Source organism: Somniosus microcephalus, chromosome 28 (assembly GCF_052327205.1).
Source record: "Somniosus microcephalus isolate GS21.2 chromosome 28, FLI_Smic_1.0, whole genome shotgun sequence".
NCBI classification, from domain to species: Eukaryota; Metazoa; Chordata; class Chondrichthyes; order Squaliformes; family Somniosidae; genus Somniosus; species Somniosus microcephalus.
The window spans coordinates 43,588,704-43,606,818 of record NC_141014.1 but is presented as its reverse complement, the minus strand read 5'-3'; the positions used below and the strand labels follow the sequence as shown (position 1 = coordinate 43,606,818).

The following is an 18,115-nucleotide window of genomic DNA, read 5'->3' as shown; positions in this document are numbered from 1 at the left end:
TTCCATAGAACATTTCATTGGTGCCATATTCTTGCGGTCTCCATTGTATCTCTGCAGCGCCCCTTGCGGCTGCTTCGTGTGATACTGCCATGCTGAAAGCCTTGTCCAGCGTAAGATCCTTTCCTGATTAGAAGCCGTTTCTGGGTTCCTTCACTTTGAAGCCCACACACAAACTTGTCCCTTTAACGTATCTGCTAGTCCCACTCCAAACTGGCAGTGTTTCGATAGCTTGCACAGTTCCGTTAAGTACTCAGCATTGCTTTCGTCTTTGTGTTGGTTCCTTTTATGGAACTTAAATCGTTCTGCTATCAGCAGCAGTGTAGGGTTTAAGTGGTCCTGTAGGATTTCTACTATGCTTTCGAAATTCTTATTCACAGGCTTATCTGGGGTTATTAGGTTTCGCAGTAACCCATAAGTTTTGCACCCATGGAATTTAACAAAACCAGTGCTTTCCTAGCATCTGGCACTTCATTCGCCCTGCAGTACACCTCAATACGTTCCACATATGTCGCCCAATCTTCGACTTCATTGTCGAACATAGAGATACTGCCACTCTTCGGCATCCCTGGGTGTGATTTAACTGTCAAAAATGGCGTCTCCCGCGCTTTCCCTTCTTCTCCGCTGGCACAAAATGGCGTCTCCCGCGCTTTCCTTTCTTCCCGCGCTCGCCCTTCTTCTCCGCTGCGGCTTCTAAAAATGGCGTCTCCCGCGCTCTTCCTTCTCCGCGGCTCAATGGCATCTCCTGCGCTCTCCCTTCTCCCCGCGGACACTGTTCAGCCCTTGAGCCCTGGCTGTGCTCTGCGAGTTTTTTTTTTCTGTGCGCCTTTCCCGTTTCCGCCACTCGGTCCTGAACCCGGCTGCTGCTTTACCCTCTCTCTGTTTTGTTTTTCCTCGACGCCGCTCGGTTTTCAACCCCCGGCTGTGCCCTGTGCGCTTCACCCTCTATCTTACCCCGTTGACGCTGCTCGGCTTTTTCTCTGCCGTCGGTCGGCTCCAGCCGCTGCTGTCTGGGAAAGGTCTGCGCTGTACCTGTCATCAGTCTGTTGCTGATCGTCGTGGCTGGGGAACCAAGCCCGGCTCTCCACAGCCTCCCCTGCGATGTTCACTCTCTGCCGGACGACTGGGCGGTTGCTCGTGGTCGACGCCCGTGTTTCTGGCCTAGACTTTCTTCCACCGCCCTCCCGGAGCGAATCCTTGAAGGGAAATACAGAGTTGCAGGTAGATTCGAAACGACACTCTTCGCCACTGTTAGATCCGTGATTCTTTAAATAGGATGTTTCCCCAAGAACTACACGGATGCTGTAACTTAACAATCAACAGGTATTTACTGGAGTGGAGTAGTCTCAAGACTGAAGTACAGAAGCCTGCTCTGGCTTTATATACAGGTGTGGTCACTGCCGGTACTACAGTATACAGGAGCTGTAAAACAGTTCTCTCTTAAAGGTACATACACAACATCTAGGACATATATACACACGAGCAATAGTAACTCATTAAGTAATTTAGGGGAGACCTTTATATACTATGTTCTGCATAAGGATTCGTGTAAAAATCACTGTGTAGCTGCAATAAAACTCTTGTGAATCATCTTCTGCTGGCTGTGAGGAATGTAGCCAGACTTTGGGTGCCAATCCCTGGGGTATTTACTGAGCACCTATATCCAGAGTACACATCGCACCCTGCCGCTGGCATCCTGCAACAGCTTCACAGACTGATGGTTGAATCCAGCCTGAAGCAGGCTGCCCATTGAGGTGAAAAACCACCAACTTTTGATGAAAGGCTATCCTCAACTGCAGTGCCCGAGGCCCAACTATCTTTAGCTCCTCCATCATAAGGCGAGAGGTGGGGACGTTCACTGACAATTGCGGTGTTCAGCTCCATTCGCAATTCCTCAGATACTGAAACAGTCCATGACCATGGGCAGGACAGGGCGCTAACACTCAACACCAACCTGAAGGCGTGTCCAAGCCGCCACAACCTCCCACTCCGTCCCATCACCTCCCCCACCCCCACCTCCCTTTCCTTCTCCCCACCCCACTCCTCCCCCTTTCCCCCTCCCCCTTCCCCCTCCCCCTTTCCTCCTCCTCCCCCCAACTTTCCTCCTTCCCCCCCCCTCCTCCAACCCCACTTTCCTCCTCCTCCCCCCCCCCCCCCGCTTTCCTCCTCTCCCCCCCACTTTCCTCTCCCTTTCCTCCCCCCCCTTTCCTCCTCCCCCCCCTTTCCTCCTCCCCCCCCCGCCTTTCCTCCTCCTCCCCCCCTTTCCACCTCCTACCCCCCTTCCTCCTCCCCCCCCCTTCTTCCTCCTCCCCCCCACTTTCCTCCTTCCCCCCCCCCCACTTTCCTCCTCCTCCTCCCCCCACTTCCTCCTCCTCCTCCCCCCACTTCCACCTCCTCCCCCACTTCCTCCTCCTCCTCACCCCCCACTTCCTCCTCCTCCTCTCCCCCCACTTCCTCCTCCTCCTCCCACTTCCACCTCCTCCCCCCACTTCCTCCCCCTCCACCCCCCCAACTTCCTCCCCCTCCTCCCCCCCAACTTCCTCCCCCCCAACCTCCCCCAACCACTTCCCCCCCCTCCTCCCCCCACTTCCTCCCCCTCCTCCCCCCACTTTCCTCCCCCTCCTCCCCCCACTTCCTCCTCCTCCTCCCCCCCACTTCCCCCCCCACACTTCCACCCCCCCACTTCCACCACCTCCTCCCCCCCCCCACTTTCCTCCTCCTCCTCCCCCCCCCCACTTCCTCCTCCTCCCCCCCCACTTCCTCCTCCTCCTCCCCCCACTTCTCCTCCTCCTCCCCCACCACTTCCTCCTCCTCCTCCCCCCACTTCCTCCTCCCCCCCCCTCCCCCACACTTTCCTCCTCCTCCTCCTCCCCCACTTCCACCCCTCCTCCAACCCACACCACCCTCCTCCTCCCCCCCCACTTCCTCCTCCTCCTCCTCCCCCCACTTCCTCCTCTCCACCTCCCCCCACTTCCTCCTCCTCCTCCTCCTCCCCCCACTTCCTCCTCCTCCTCCCCTCCCCCCAACTTCCTCCTCCTCCACCCCCCCACTTCCACCTCCTCCTCCTCCCCCCACTTCCTCCTCCTCCTCCTCCCCCCACTTCCACCTCCTCCTCCTCCCCCCACTTTCCTCCTCCTCCTCCTCCCCCCACTTTCCACTCCACCCCCCCACCACCACCCCCCACCACTTCCACCTCCTCCCCCCAACTTCCTCCTCCCCTCCTCCCCCCACTTCCTCCTCCTCCCCCCACTTTCCCTCCTCCTCCTCCTCCTCCCCCCAACTTTCCTCCTCCTCCCCCCACTTTCCTCCTCCTCCTCCTCCTCCCCCCACTTTCCTCCTCCTCCTCCTCCTCCCCCACTTTCCTCCTCCTCCTCCTCCTCCCCCCACTTTCCTCCTCCTCCTCCTCCTCCCCCACTTTCCTCCTCCTCCTCCTCCTCCCCCCACTTTCCTCCTCCTCCTCCTCCTCCTCCTCCTCCCCCCACTTTCCTCCTCCTCCTCCTCCTCCTCCTCCTCCCCCCACTTTCCTCCTCCTCCTCCCCCCACTTCCTCCTCCTCCTCCCCCCACTTTCTCCTCCTCCTCCCCCCACTTTCTCCTCCTCCCCCCCCACTTTCTCCTCCTCCTCCCCCCACTTTCTCCTCCTCCTCCCCCCACTTTCCTCCTCCTCCTCCCCCCACTTTCCTCCCTCCTCCCCCACTTCCTCCTCCTCCTCCCCCCACTTCCTCCTCCTCCTCCCCCCACTTTCCTCCTCCTCCTCCCCCCACTTTCCTCCTCCTCCTCCCCCCACTTCCTCCTCCTCCTCCCCCACTTTCCTCCTCCTCCTCCCCCCACTTTCCTCCTCCTCCACCCCCCCACTTTCCTCCTCCTCCTCCCCCCACTTTCCTCCTCCTCCTCCCCCCACTTTCCTCCTCCTCCTCCCCACTTTCCTCCTCCTCCTCCTCCTCCCACTTTCCTCCTCCTCCTCCTCCTCCACTTTCCTCCTCCTCCTCCTCCTCCCACTTTCCTCCTCCTCCTCCTCCTCCCACTTTCCTCCTCCTCCTCCTCCTCCTCCCCCACTTTCCTCCTCCTCCTCCTCCTCCCACTTTCCTCCTCCTCCTCCTCCTCCTCCTCCCACTTTCCTCCTCCTCCTCCTCCTCCTCCCCCCACTTTCCTCCTCCTCCTCCTCCTCCTCCTCCCCCCACTTTCCTCCTCCTCCTCCTCCCCCCACTTTCCTCCTCCTCCTCCTCCTCCCCCCACTTTCCTCCTCCTCCCCCCACTTTCCTCCTCCTCCTCCCCCCACTTTCCTCCTCCTCCTCCTCCTCCTCCTCCCCCCACTTTCCTCCTCCTCCTCCTCCTCCCACTTTCCTCCTCCTCCTCCCCCCACTTTCCTCCTCCTCCTCCTCCTCCTCCTCCTCCTCCTCCCCCCACTTTCCTCCTCCTCCTCCTCCCCCCACTTTCCTCCTCCTCCTCCTCCCCCCACTTTCCTCCTCCTCCTCCTCCCCCCACTTTCCTCCTCCTCCTCCTCCTCCCCCCACTTTCCTCCTCCTCCCCCCACTTTCCTCCTCCTCCTCCCCCCACTTTCCTCCTCCTCCTCCCCCCACTTTCCTCCTCCTCCTCCTCCTCCTCCTCCCCCCACTTTCCTCCTCCTCCTCCTCCTCCTCCTCCCCCCACTTTCCTCCTCCTCCTCCTCCTCCTCCTCCTCCTCCTCCCCCCACTTTCCTCCTCCTCCTCCTCCCCCCACTTTCCTCCTCCTCCTCCTCCCCCCACTTTCCTCCTCCTCCTCCTCCCCCCACTTTCCTCCTCCTCCTCCTCCTCCCCCCACTTTCCTCCTCCTCCCCCCACTTTCCTCCTCCTCCTCCTCCTCCTCCCCCCACTTTCCTCCTCCTCCTCCTCCTCCTCCTCCCCCCACTTTCCTCCTCCTCCTCCTCCTCCTCCTCCCCCCACTTTCCTCCTCCTCCTCCTCCCCCCACTTTCCTCCTCCCCTCCCCCCACTTTCCTCCCCTCGGTGTATTAGTGGTTTTTCGCTCCTTCGCCTTTCCGCGGGATCCCGGCCGCTCTCGGACCGCCCACCCACCGACCGTTAGTATTTGAACTGGCGCGCGGGACAGGACAGGCCCCGCCCCCGGCCACAGCTCCGCTCAGGGCGAGGAGGTGAATTTAATGAATATAAGCTCCCCAAAGATATTTTTTATCTACATAAAAAAGTTTATTTTGTTGTTGTGCTAAACCCGGGTGCAGGGTGAGCTCTCCGTTGGTTAATGGGGCAGGAGGCTGGTTTGAGGGATTGGACTTTGCCTCAGTGCCATCAGTAGATTGGCTGCCAACCCAAGGTGGGCATTGTCCTATTTATCACCTGTGTGAGGCCAGGCTCTCCCCAGGATGGAGAAACCAGATCAAAGAAGTCTTATTCCAGATAGTTGGAAAAATTAGATCTTGACCCACCAAAACGAAACCCCAGTTTTGGCTCCATGTTGGCGTGAATTCCTTCCTGGCACAGATTGCTGCCATGCAGTATTGGGGAAAATAGAGATACCTCTTTCCTTTCAGGTAATCAGGAACAAATGGGGGGTAAAAGAGAGGCAGACGGTGTGCAAGTGATACTGTGAACAATGTATGTGTGGTACTCTGATTCCCACTTTCTGATCTGCTTGTTAATGATCTACTGTGGCGGTACCACCAGTTGTCCCTTACTAACTATGTACATAATTCACTTTAACTTACCTGTTTGGGCCGTCGCCCCTTTAAGAACGCGACGTGACACGCTGACGTCACGTCGCGCATCACGTGATGCACCCGCGGCGTCCGCCGGCCAGACTCGGCCTCCCGTAACGGCCGCCGGCACAGCAGGCCTACCGCGACTTCGGCTGCATCGGCCAGCTGCAGAGCCGGGTGCCGCTTGCTCCCGCGACTTCGGACACAACGACCGGCCTCGGCGCCAGGTGAACGCGCCGACATATCGGCGCGGGTCACGTGACCGGCCCAAGCGTGGGCGAACACGCTAACGTCACGACGCGGTCACATGACACCCGAAGCGCGGGAAATCGCGACTGAGCGTGATGACGTCATCACGCTCTCCACAGGACTGCGGACTCTGTCCCCGTGGCGTCCCCGCTGGGGAAAGACCTACATCGCGGTGCTCCTGCATCCAGCCATCTTACCTGCTGTATTTCGTCTGCTCTTGTAAATAAACAACTTATTTATTGTTCGTCTGAAGTCGAACTCAATTATTTAGTAGGCATTCGTCCTCAGAGGTCAACACAAATACCGACACTACCATAATATCCTCAGATAGTAAATATAAAGGTTAAAGAGAGCCCTAGTTTGCGCTAAAGAGAGTGTCCTGGCCAATATTTATCCCTCAAATCAACATCACTAAAACAGATTATCTGGTCATTGTTTGTGGGAGCTTGCTGTGCGCAGATTGGCTGCCCCGTTTCCTACATTACAACAGCGACTACATTTCAAAACTACTTCATTGGCAGAAAAGCACTTTGGGATGTCCGGTGGTCGTGAAAGGCGCTATAGAAATGCAAGTCTTACATTTTCTTTCTTTCTACTCTGCCGAACTGTCACATAATCTTTTCTATTCAATACTCTGTTTTTCTCTCCACGGATGCTGCCTGACCTGCTGAGTGTTTACAGCATTTTCTGTTGTTGTGTCACCATAATCCTAATCAACATACACGGAGAAAGCTGTAAACTTACATAGGATTTCACAGCCACTCCTTGCTCCTGTGCTCTGAGCTTCAAATGCCGGATAGATGCAGCATGGAACAGAAGATTTGTTTAGAATTCCCCTCCTGTTACATCACAAAGTGCTATCTTTGTTAAGTTTAATGGGGCCAACAGTGGGCAATGGGAATTTGTGTAATGTTAGCAGGTAAAGGTAACTGAGTACAGGAAATTCTTCTCAGAAACATGCCTTTACTTTCAAAGTTCAATGTAGTAAAACAGGAACTCCGAAATGGCTCCAGATAGGAGGGGGGGAGGAGATTCACTCATATTTCACTGTTCATTTTTTCAGTTCTGACAAAGGGTTACACCCAGAATGTGAACTTGTCTGCCCTGTCCATGGATGCTGATTGACTTGCTGAGTGTTTCCAGCATTTTCTGTTTTTGCTACTGAGATATCCCCTCTTTCATTATTTGAAAGGGTTACCTTTAATTTTTTGGCTACTCATTTTACAGGTTGAGCACTTTGGAGAATTTTCTGGTGGATCTGCTCCTGGGCCAAACCTGACCAAGTGTGTTACGGACAGGTTGGTGATGCGTAGGAATGTTGGGCCGGATTTGTCAAACTGCTTGCTCATGCATTGAGCCCAGGTGACCCTTGAGTGCCAATATGTGGTGCCTACTGCCTCACTGATTGCTTGTGTGACTGTATGACATGATATGGAATTCTTGTTTGATTTTCCCCTATTTTATTATTTTGTATTTGGATTTATTTTGGCTATTTTTGATTAAAACTACCTTGGGTGGCATTTTAATCGATTTATCCCTTGGGGAGACACCTGCTGCATTCCAGTAAGGTTGGTCTAGCTCAATCTAGCAATTCCCTGGCCTGCTTAAAATACGTCCCTTTCATTTTATACTGATGTTTGCTGTTACCTCTTCCTATATGCATTGCTTTATGATGTTGTGCCATTATAACTGCATCATAAGTGCGGTGGAAACCCCATTTAGGCACATATACGGGATTTTTGCCACATTAAAGTTACAGCAGTGTAGCAGCAGAAAGTCAGAGGAAATTCCGGGTCAATCTCTTCTATTCAGTACGTGCCCATTGAGTAGACTCAGCCTATATTCTCTGGAGTTTAGAAGAATGAGCGGTGATCTCATTGAAACATACAAAATTCTTACAGGGCTTGACAGGGTAGATGCTGGGAGGATGTGTCCCCTGGCTGGGGAGTCTTGAACCAGGGGTCACAGTCTCAGAATAAGGGGTTGGCCATTTAGGACTGAGATGAGGAGAAATTTCTTCACTCAGAGGGTGGTGAATCTTTGGATTTCTCTACCCCAGAGGGCTGTGGAGGCTCAGTCGTTGAGTATATTCAAGACAGAGATTGATAGATTTTTGAATATTAAGGGAATCGAGGGATTTGGGGATAGTTCAGGAAAGTGGAGATGAGGTAGAAGATCAGCCATGATCTTATTGAATGGTGGAGCAGGCTCGAGGGGCCGAATGGCCGACTCCCGCTCCTATTTCTTATGTTCTTATTATGTTCATGTCATCAGCAAATTTATAGACACTCTGTTCTGTATCATTCACAAATACTGTGACTAGTAGGAGTCCCAGAAGAGGTCCCTGTAAAACACCACTGACTACTTTTCCATTCATCCTCTGATGGTAAACCAATTCTCAATCTTCATATAAGGAACTTTACCTTTTGAAAATCCAAGTAAACTATGTTTCCTGGATTACCCTCACCCGCGAGCTCAGTTATCCCCTCATCAATTCCAATAGCTGTGTGAGCAATTACTTATTACTTCTAAGACCATGCTGGCTGTTCCCTGTGATTGCTGTGCTCATTGTATGTTCATTTATAATGCCCTGTAGAACACACTCAAAGCATTTTTCCCCTTAAGTACGTTATACTAATCAGCATGTCGTCACCAGGTTTGTGCCTTACTCCTTTTTTAAATATTGGTACTACATTAACTATCCTTTAGTCCTCTGTACAACTCTAGTATTTAAGAAGCGCTGACAATATCAACCAAATTCTCATTAATGTCCTCCTAGTATCCCATCTGGCTGAGGAGTCTTGTGGATATATAGTCCTACCAGTTTCTGCATAACACACTCTTTATTCACTTCTGTATGGAGTTTTGCCCTTTTGCTGTGACTGGAATGTGTCTTCAGTTATCCTTTGTGAAACTGCTGAAAAGAATCCATTCAATCTAGCTGCCATAGCCTGATCATTTGCAGTAGTTTTTATCAATTTCTCCTTTACTGGACCCAGTTCTTTTTTGACCTACCTTCTATTGTTAACATAGTTGTAAATCTTTTGGGGTTCCCCTTCACATTGGAGCAATATTAAAGGAGTATCAGACTCGTGCTATTCCTGAGCCAGTCTTGATGTTTGACTTAATGCAAAGAGGGTAAGAAAGACTTGCATTTATATAGCGCCTTTCATGACCACCGGACGTCCCAAAGCGCTTTACAGCCAATGAAGTACTTTTGAAGTGTAGCCACTGTTGTAATGTAGGAAACGCGGCAGCAATTTGTGCACAGCAAGCTCCCACAAACAGCAAAGTGATAATGACCAGACAAACTGTTTTAGATGTTGATTGAGGGATAAATATTGATTAGGACACTGGAGAGAACTCCCCTGCTCTTCTTCAAAATAGTGCCATAGGATCTTTCACGTCCACCTGAGACAGCAGACGGGGCCTCGGTTTAACGTCTCATTCGAAAGACAGCACCTCCAACAGTGCAGTACTCCCTCAGTACTGCACTCAAGTGTCAGCCTAGATTTTTGTGCTCAAGTCTCTGGATTGGGACTTGAACCCACAACCTTCTGACTCAGAGGTGAGAGCGCTACCAACTGGTAAGAAATCAGTTCCCCTACAATGTGACAGCCATACAATTCATTGTTTATCTTTAAGTTAAAACAGTACCTTTTGCTTGGCAACATTTTCCCGGGCACCCATCGCCTGTCAAGAGGAAAAAAGTTTCAGCAAATATGTTCAAACAAAACCATCCCATAATTCCTTGGAATGGTTAGGGAGCATCACCGACAGCAGAATGTGCTCGTCACTGGGAGATCTGAATTCTAAAAGCTCTTGTGCTTCCCGCAGGCCTTTTCTCTGTTGTTGCCAATTCTCTCCCCTCCCCTCCTAAGGGTACATGTTCACAGGCACTGGGCATCATCTAGTACCTCGCCCAAGTGACCATTCTTCACATGAGCTTAGCACCTACTGTTGGCAAGTTATTTGACCTGAGGTGTCGGAGTCGAGCCCAAAACTGTTCTCAACAGCCATCCATTGAAGGGCCCTTTGTAGCAGGCATCACTGGATAGTGAGCAGGAGTATGAACCAGGGACTGAGGCTATTATAATGCCCCACCTGCAGCTCCAGCTGACTCTTGGAAATGCAACAGACACCATGGGCTTTGCTGATCTGTATCAGTAAACAGAGTCGATTTTGCCTGAACCAGTGGCATTGGGTGCTACAATGGCACAAAAATAATCAATTCTCAACAAGTGCCCTCAGGAGAGCACTACGAACATAACTGGTTCTAACAAACTAAAAATGTGTCAAGTTAGAATATGATATTATTCCCCATCATCAATAAAACATGTATCTTGCTGTCTAGAAATTACTAAACCGGGTTAACGGACAGAAAACAAGAGTAGGAATAAATGGGTCATTTTCGGGTTGGCAGGCTGTAACTAGTGGGGTACTGCAAGGATCAGTGCTTGGGCCTCAGCTATTCACAATCTATACAGGTTGAGCGTCCCGAATCTGGCAACCTCAAGACCGAGGCCGAGCCGGTTTTCGTGTTTTTCCGGACGTCGGAACGTGTTTCTGATGTCCGGAAACACCCGAGCCCAGGTTGCGATATTTCCGGACTTCAGACATCAAACACGTTCAGAGTCCAGAAATGCCTGGGCCCAGGTTGTGATATTTCCGGTTTTTGGTAAGCCTCCCTCAGGGTGTCCGGATTCCGGAACATTTTATGGATTCCAGACAACCCTGCCACCAATCGTCCTGGAGTCCGGATCTCTGGAATTTGGAGGCTCAACCTGTATCAATGATTTGGATGAGGGGACCAAATGTAATACATCCAAGTTTGCTGATGATACAAAGCTGGGTGGGAATGTAAGTTGTGAGGAGGATGCAAAGAGGCTTCAAGGGATATAGACAGGCTAAGTGAATGGGCAAGAACATGGCAAATGGAATATTATGTAGAGAAATGTGAAGTTATCCACTTTGGTAGGAAAAATAGAAAAGCAGAGTATTTTTTAAATGGTGAGAGATTGGGAAATGTTGGTGTTCAGGGGAACCTGGGTGTCCTTGTACATGAATCACTGAAAGTTAACATGCAGGTACAACAAGCAATTAGGAAAGCAAATAGTATGAGATCGATAGATTTTTGGATATTAAGGGAATCAAGGCATATGGGGATAGTGCAGGAAAGTGGAGTTGAGGTAAAAGATCAGCCGTGATTTCATTGCCTACTCCTGCTCCTATTTCTTATGTTCTAAATACACAAATCACTAAAAATTGCAACACAGGTTAGCAAGGCCATGCTAAATCTGTATGTGTACAGTTCTGGTCGCCATGTTATAAAAAGGATATCAAGGCACTGGAGAGGGTGCAGAGAAGATTTACAAGGATGATACCAGAAACGCGAGGGTATACGTATCTGGAAAGGATGAACAGGTTGGGTCTCTTTTCTTTTGAAAGAAGGCTGAGGGGTGACCTAATACTGTAGAGGTCTTTAAAATGATGAAAGGATTTGATAAAGTGGGTGATTTTGCCAATGGGGACGTGATGGAGGCAGGACTGCTGCTTGATGGGTTTTAGTCCCGCCTCCATCGACGTCCGGCCAACCCACGCTATTTTCCCTTGATTGACCTTGTTAAGCCCGCCCAGTGGGTTTAGCAGGCCAAATAAAGGAAAGCCGGTTACTGGTGATGTCAAGTGACGTTTCATCTGTCAAGAGCTTTTGACAGATGAATTGTCATCGTTTGAGAGCTCTAACACTGACAATCTGTCTTCTAAGTTGCGACCTGGAACACAGGCTTACTTAGAGATCTCTCCTGAGCAGAAAGCAGAAGGCTGATGCATTTGAGAATGCAGTGGCCATTCTGCTTTCTCTGCCGGTGAGACGAGGGACTCCCAAGACCTGAAGGGTTGAAGCATGGAGGAAGAAGCAAAGGTAAGTAAAGCTTTTAAAACACTTAAGACTCACATCACACACTTACCTCTGCACACATGCACCCATCACTCACCTGCACACCGGACATCTTGGCCCCTCCATCCCCGCAGACCCACAGCTCGCCTCGCTGACCCTGGCGAAGTTCGGCGCTGTCAGGAAGCCCACACTTTAGGTGGCAAAATAGGGATTATCCAAAAAACTGCCTGTTAACTACCTGCCCGCCTCGAGGAGGCAGCTCCCAGCGCGGGTCAGGTACCCGCCTCCTGGGAAGATGGCACGGAGGCGGGTGGGATGGGTACCCGCCCCCAGATTCTGCCATTTTCCTGGCAGTCCTACCTCCATACCCGCCTCCCCAGGGCTGGCAAAATCGCCCCCTGAGAGAATGTTTCCACTTGTGGGGAAGAGCATAACTAGAGGCCATCAATATAAGATAGTCACCAAGAAATCCAATAGGGAATTCAGAAGAAACTTCTTTACCCAGAGAGTGGTGAGAATGTGGAACTTACTACTACAGGGAGTGGTTGAAGCGAATAGTATAGATTTATTTAAGGGGCGGTTAGACAAGCGTATGAGGGAGAAGGGAATAGAGGTTTATGCCGACAGTTAAATGAGGAAAGACGGGAGGAGGCTCGAGTGGAGCATAAACGCCGACATGGACTAGTTGGGCCGAATGGCCTGTTTCTGTGCTGTATATCCTATGTATATAATCTATTGTCCATGCATTACCTTTCCAGCTTGTGCAGCACATTTACAAGCTGCTCTTTATTTGTGCGCCTCATGATTTTAAAATGCTAAATCAGAAGTGGTGGTTTGGGGATATAACTGTGCCACAGAGTTTTAGAACAGCCATTTTGTCCCTAGCTTTCTCCACATAGTACTTTAGTGATCACAGTCCTGCCCTTGGGGAGTTACCAAGTGCAGGCTGTCTGACACCTTCCCACGGGGAGTGAATGAAAACTGGAGGGTCAGTCATTCTGGCTAGAATGAGATTCAGAGACCTGGCAGCAGTTCAGTTGCTCTTGCTGTAGGTGGCGTGTGATACAGAGCAATGTAGGATAAGAATAGGGGAAAAGATACAGAAAAATAACTTACCAAAAGAATAGAAGTCGAATGAATAAAATAACTAGATGGAACATTGTCCTTACAGCTCTAGAACTTACGTTGGAATCCAGGTCAAAATTGATGTAACGTTAAGACTCCGCTTTCTGATAACAATTCTTAGTGAAATTCGTTTGAATGAGAGGGAATTAACCCAGTTCAAAATGAGCATGGGTCTACTGGACCAAACTGCATGTGACCGGCCTCCTCTTATCATACACTGCTTGAATCATAAAGGTTGTCCCAGTGTCATCCTAGTCACATGATGTAATCATAGTTGGCACTAACCCCAGAGGCTCATTGGACGAAGTTCAAATTTCATTAAAATTTCAATTTTAATTAATAAAAGACATACAGATATGAAATGCAGGTTATCCCTCTGTGGTCCCCTTGGTAAGTAGGTCCGCAGTACTTGAGGGCGCTGTTGATGATTGACCAGCAAGCTTGGTTTACTAATGGAAGCTGGAGGGTTCGGGATTCTTCCCACTCAGTTTGTGATAATCCTGCATCCAGTGCCCTAATGGGTAGGATGGTCCTAGCTAGACAAACTTACCAGTAACCTGTGCCAGTAAACTGTGTGGCTTTATTTAAACTCGAGCACTACTCCCACTGAGGTATTAGGCAGGGAGTTCCAAGATTCTGATCCAGTGATGTTAAAGGACTAACAAAATGTCTATGTTTCCCACTTCTGTGTTTGCCAGTCCTCGATTTTTCTGCCCATTAAAGTGAGTAAGTGGAAAACTGCGGGCTGGCGAGCGTGGCAGTGAAAAATCTCAATCCAGGGGCTGGATTTTACCAGCCCTGAGGAGGCAGGTTTGGAGGCGGGACTGGTGAGAACATTTGAAAAAATGACGGTGGGTTCCAATCCCGTCGTCAACCCGCCTCTGCGCAACTTTGCCAGAGGCAGGCTTGCAGAGTCCGTTTCAGTCACGCCTCCAGGCGGCGGGATAGGCCCTTCAGGCACTTAACTACCACTTAAGTACCTCTATAATCCCATTTTGAGAGGCCTTTCAAATTTTGCCACATTTCCAACGTGCTGCACGTCTCTCCTGAAACACGCCAGCTAATCCTGTTGGGTTCACAAGTGGCTGGCTTCCTAACAGCTGCAGCTCCACCATAAAAACAGAGCTCTTAACGAGGATCAGTTGCAGGTGGCAGAACTTTGTTTTTTCAGGTCTTGGAGAACTTTTTGCAGGTCCACTGATCTTGGAAGTGGTGAAGCTGAGATCCTGTGACCTCCTGGGAAAACCTCTCCCAACATTGACTGAGCGCTTCCTCAACAGAGATATCTACCAGCAGCATGGGAACCATTTATTTCCCTTTGTCCTGGTCTTCAGGTTTGGAGGACGAGCAGCTGCGGCAGCAGCAGAACCAGGCACAACAGCAGCAACAACAGGAATGCCAAACTGCTGCTCACCCACCTGATGGTGCACAGGGCAGAAGGCACCAGCGCAGGGAAGTACGTCGCCGCAGGAGATACCCCTAAAACAAGGTTTACAGGATGAGGATGAGTTTCCTCAACATGACTGAGCAGCAGTGCCAAAGGAGGCTGAGACTTTCGTGAGAGGTAGTCAGTGACATCTGCGCAATGCTGCACCAACACCTGGAGCCCAGAGGAGCAGGTGGCCACCCCTTAGAGTCACCACCGCACTCAACTTTTTTGCTTCAGGCTCCTTCCAGGGATCATCAGCGGCATCTCCCAGTCAGCCACACACACTTGCATCATGCAGGTAACCGATGCCCTCTTTGCCAAGGCGCACAATTACATATACTTCTCCACGGATCAAGCAAGTGTAACCGTGCGTGCGGTTGGCTTTGCAAATATGACAGGCTTGCCAAGGGTGCAGGGTGTCGTAGACTGCACACATGTGGCCCTTAAGGCACCCCATCACAACCCAGCTCTTTGTCAACCGCAAGGGCTTCCACTCCCTCAACGTGCAGCTGGTGTGTAACCACAAGAAGGACATTTTGCATGTTTGCGCCAAGTACCCTGGCAGTTGCCATGACTCGTTCATCCTGCGGCAGTCTAGTGTGCCTCCGCCCTTCAGTCCACCAAACCAACTTTGCGGATGGCTACTTGGAGACAAAGGCTATCTCCTGAAGACGTGGCTAATGACATTGTTCAGGTGGCCATCCAACGAAGCTGAGGAGCGCTACAACTCCAGCCACATTTCGACCAGATCCATCATCGAGCAAACCATTGGCTTGCTGAAAATGCGATTCAGATGCCTTGACAGATCAGGTGGAGCCCTGCAGTACTCAGCAGCCAGGGTCGCCAGAATCGTCGTGGTCTGCTGTGCACTGCACAACATGGCACAGCATCGTGGCTTGCAGCTGCCTGAGGAACAAGTGGCTCAGCGCATAGCCTCCTCAGATGAGGAGGAGAATGAGAACGAAGACCTTGCGGATGCGCATCAACTAGCTGCAGCAGCACGCAAGCACATAGCTGCCTGGGATGCAAGGGATGGACTCATCTTGGCCAGATTTGCTTAAGTTGTCCATTCAAACACATGTGCCTGGCAGCTTCTTACCACACCATAGACAATGGACAAGAACCTGTGGCTTCCCATCACTCGGACCACCATTATGACAAATATAATTCGCCCTGAGCCCTTATTGTGGAACTTCCATTTCCGAAATGACGGAGTCCAGAACTTCAACAGTTTGCCATCACTTCATTTTAATACATTGACTAAAGGATGGCATTTAACAATTAAACACAACAGAACACCCAAATAACTACCCTTGTGACTACTTGTGCTTTATCTTCCTCTTACACGTGCTCCTACGTGGTGCTTCCCCTGTAGCTTCAGCAGATGTGGTGGCCCCTTGCTCACTCTCATGCTGCTCCTGCTTCAACACGCGTCCTCTGGGGTTGCAAGCCTGTGAGGGCTCACCAACAGTCTGCTCCTCCTGTGGCTGTGCAGGGGCTGAGACGCCCATCTCAATTGGGTGAGGACACTGGTGGGGCTCTGACCAAGGGCTCTGCAGTGGCATGGGAGTGTGAACTCTTGGAGAGGAGCCCCCACTTCCTTGTTCTCTGCCACCAACATCCCTCTCATGGGTCAGCCCCACTTCCGAGCTAGCAAGTGGCTTGACAGCACCTTGCTGCACATCAGGGGGGCCATGAGGACCCGTTTCTGCACTGACAGTCCTACTCCAGAGGACTTCCATGAAGGTCTGGTTTCTCTGATCAATAGCTGTCCATCGCTCCTCCAGAGATGTCAGTCTATTCTGAACATTCACCATGTTTTCCACACTCTAGCGACTTAGCTCCTCCATGGCTGTAGCCATCCTCTCCTTTACCGTAGCTATCTTTTCCACAGAGGTTGCCATCCTTGCCGCGGTGATGTGTTCATTCGCCAATGCCTCCACAAAGGCTCTGCTCATTGGACTCCTCCATCCACTCCACACTTGCAGTGACCCCGGAGACAAAACCTGCCAGAGACTCCTGCACCTGTTCCTGGAGTTCCAGCTTTTGCTCTCCTTCTGGATGGACTCGGAGGCACAGGGTCGAAATGCAGCTGAGCAGAGCTGGGAGCGCCCTGCGGCCTCCGATGAGGACTCTCCATTGCTGTCCCTGTCTCCACCATCTGCTGATGCTCACTTGTGAGCTGTTATACACCAGGTGACAACACTACTCTATGTCCCGAAGATCCCACCGAGGCGTGTGTATCTGCGCTGGTGCTGGGTGCGCTTAATTCTGCTGATGCTGCGCCCTCAGAGGTTGCAGGTTCCTCTGAGGAGTCTTCCAGCTCAGCCTCTTCCTCCTGGACAGTGGGGAGGGGGGCTGTCGATGGTCCTGTGGGGGAGTAAAGGCATGAGTTAGACATGTGATATAGACGTAGCATGTACATGGAATAGTGCAGATGATCATAAGTCAATCTGTTTGAGCATATCAGTCACTCATGCAATGTCAATGAGAGAGATGCAAATTCTGTCACCACCAGATGTGCCCGTCTGTCCATCCCCCACTTCCACATCCTCCTCGGCGCCAACAATCTCTAGGGCCACCTCCTCTGCGCTGGTAAGATGGGCTATTGGGGGTGGCCCTCGTCCGGTCTTCGCCCTCTCCCTTTTATTGTGGGCTCTCTTTTCCTGCAATGAGGCAAACAAGTGGAGTTTGAGTGAGCATGATGGAGTGAGTGTAGAGAATCCATAGCATAGATGCTTAGAAGGATACAAAGATGGAGTGAGGTCCCAATACTAAAGGGCCCTCCCTGTGTGGTGTTAGTTGTTATAGCATAACAGTGATGGGGAGTATGGGTCGAATAGTTAAGTGATTGTGCACATTGAGAGAGAGAGTGATGGTTAAGGGTGTAAGGGATGTAAGGGTAAAGTGGGATGTGTAGGAGTAGGTTGACAATGCAGAGTGATGGTGTTGAGAGGAGATGGGGAGCAGAATTAGGGTAAAGGTGATGGTATACTCACTCTGCCTGTTCGGACAAGGTCATTGAACCTCTTTCGGCACTGCAGCCAGGTTCTGCTGCACGTCGATTTGGAACTGACCTCCTGGGCAATTTGCAGCCACACAGCTTTGGTCTGCTGAGGAGGTTTTTTCTTCCCAGAGGATGGAACGAGCACCTCCTTTTGTGCTCTGGCTCCCTCCATCAGAGCATGAAGTGAGTCATCATTAAATCATGGTGAGGCCTTGGGCCTTGAAGTCAACATTGCACTAGCGCCAAAAACTATTTTGAACAGAAGCAAACACAAGCGTTTAGGCACAAAATGAACCAAGGCTGCATGGAGCCCTTAAATGCAACTGGAGAAATGATATCATCAGAGGTGAGTTTCAGGCCCAAAAACTAATTGGACCAGGGGTTCGCACATGCTGGGAATCAATTGCCCAATTAGGCCAAAATCGCAATATTTTCCCGCCCAACAGCGGAGACGGGACCGGGACTCGCTAACCACCTGACCCCCACCCACCCCGCCACCAATGGCAAAATCGAGCCCATATGTGTCCAAGTTAGGATCATGTGTCATTTGGAGGTGATCTTGTTCCTATGACTTTCTCGCTGTTTGAGGTCACAAGGCTGGGAGGTGCTGTCGAAGTGGTGAGTCGCTGTCGTGCACTCCATAGATGGTGTGTACTGCAGTCAGTGTGCCAGTAGTAGCCATTGATCAGGGGTGTCAACTTTTTTTTTGCTACTGAGGCC

General features: G+C 51.1%; 1 protein-coding gene across 1 annotated transcript in view; it reads right to left on the bottom strand.

The window, feature by feature from the left end:
- The window catches only part of LOC147099701 (uncharacterized), a 44,040-nt gene extending 37,321 nt beyond the window's left edge, over positions 1-6,719 (bottom strand). Inside the window, exon 1 of the mRNA XM_085969086.1 lies at positions 6,680-6,719. The gene's annotated coding sequence lies outside the window, so the exon portion shown is untranslated. The remainder of the gene's footprint in view (positions 1-6,679) is intronic.
- Positions 6,720-18,115: the final 11,396 nt, after the last annotated feature.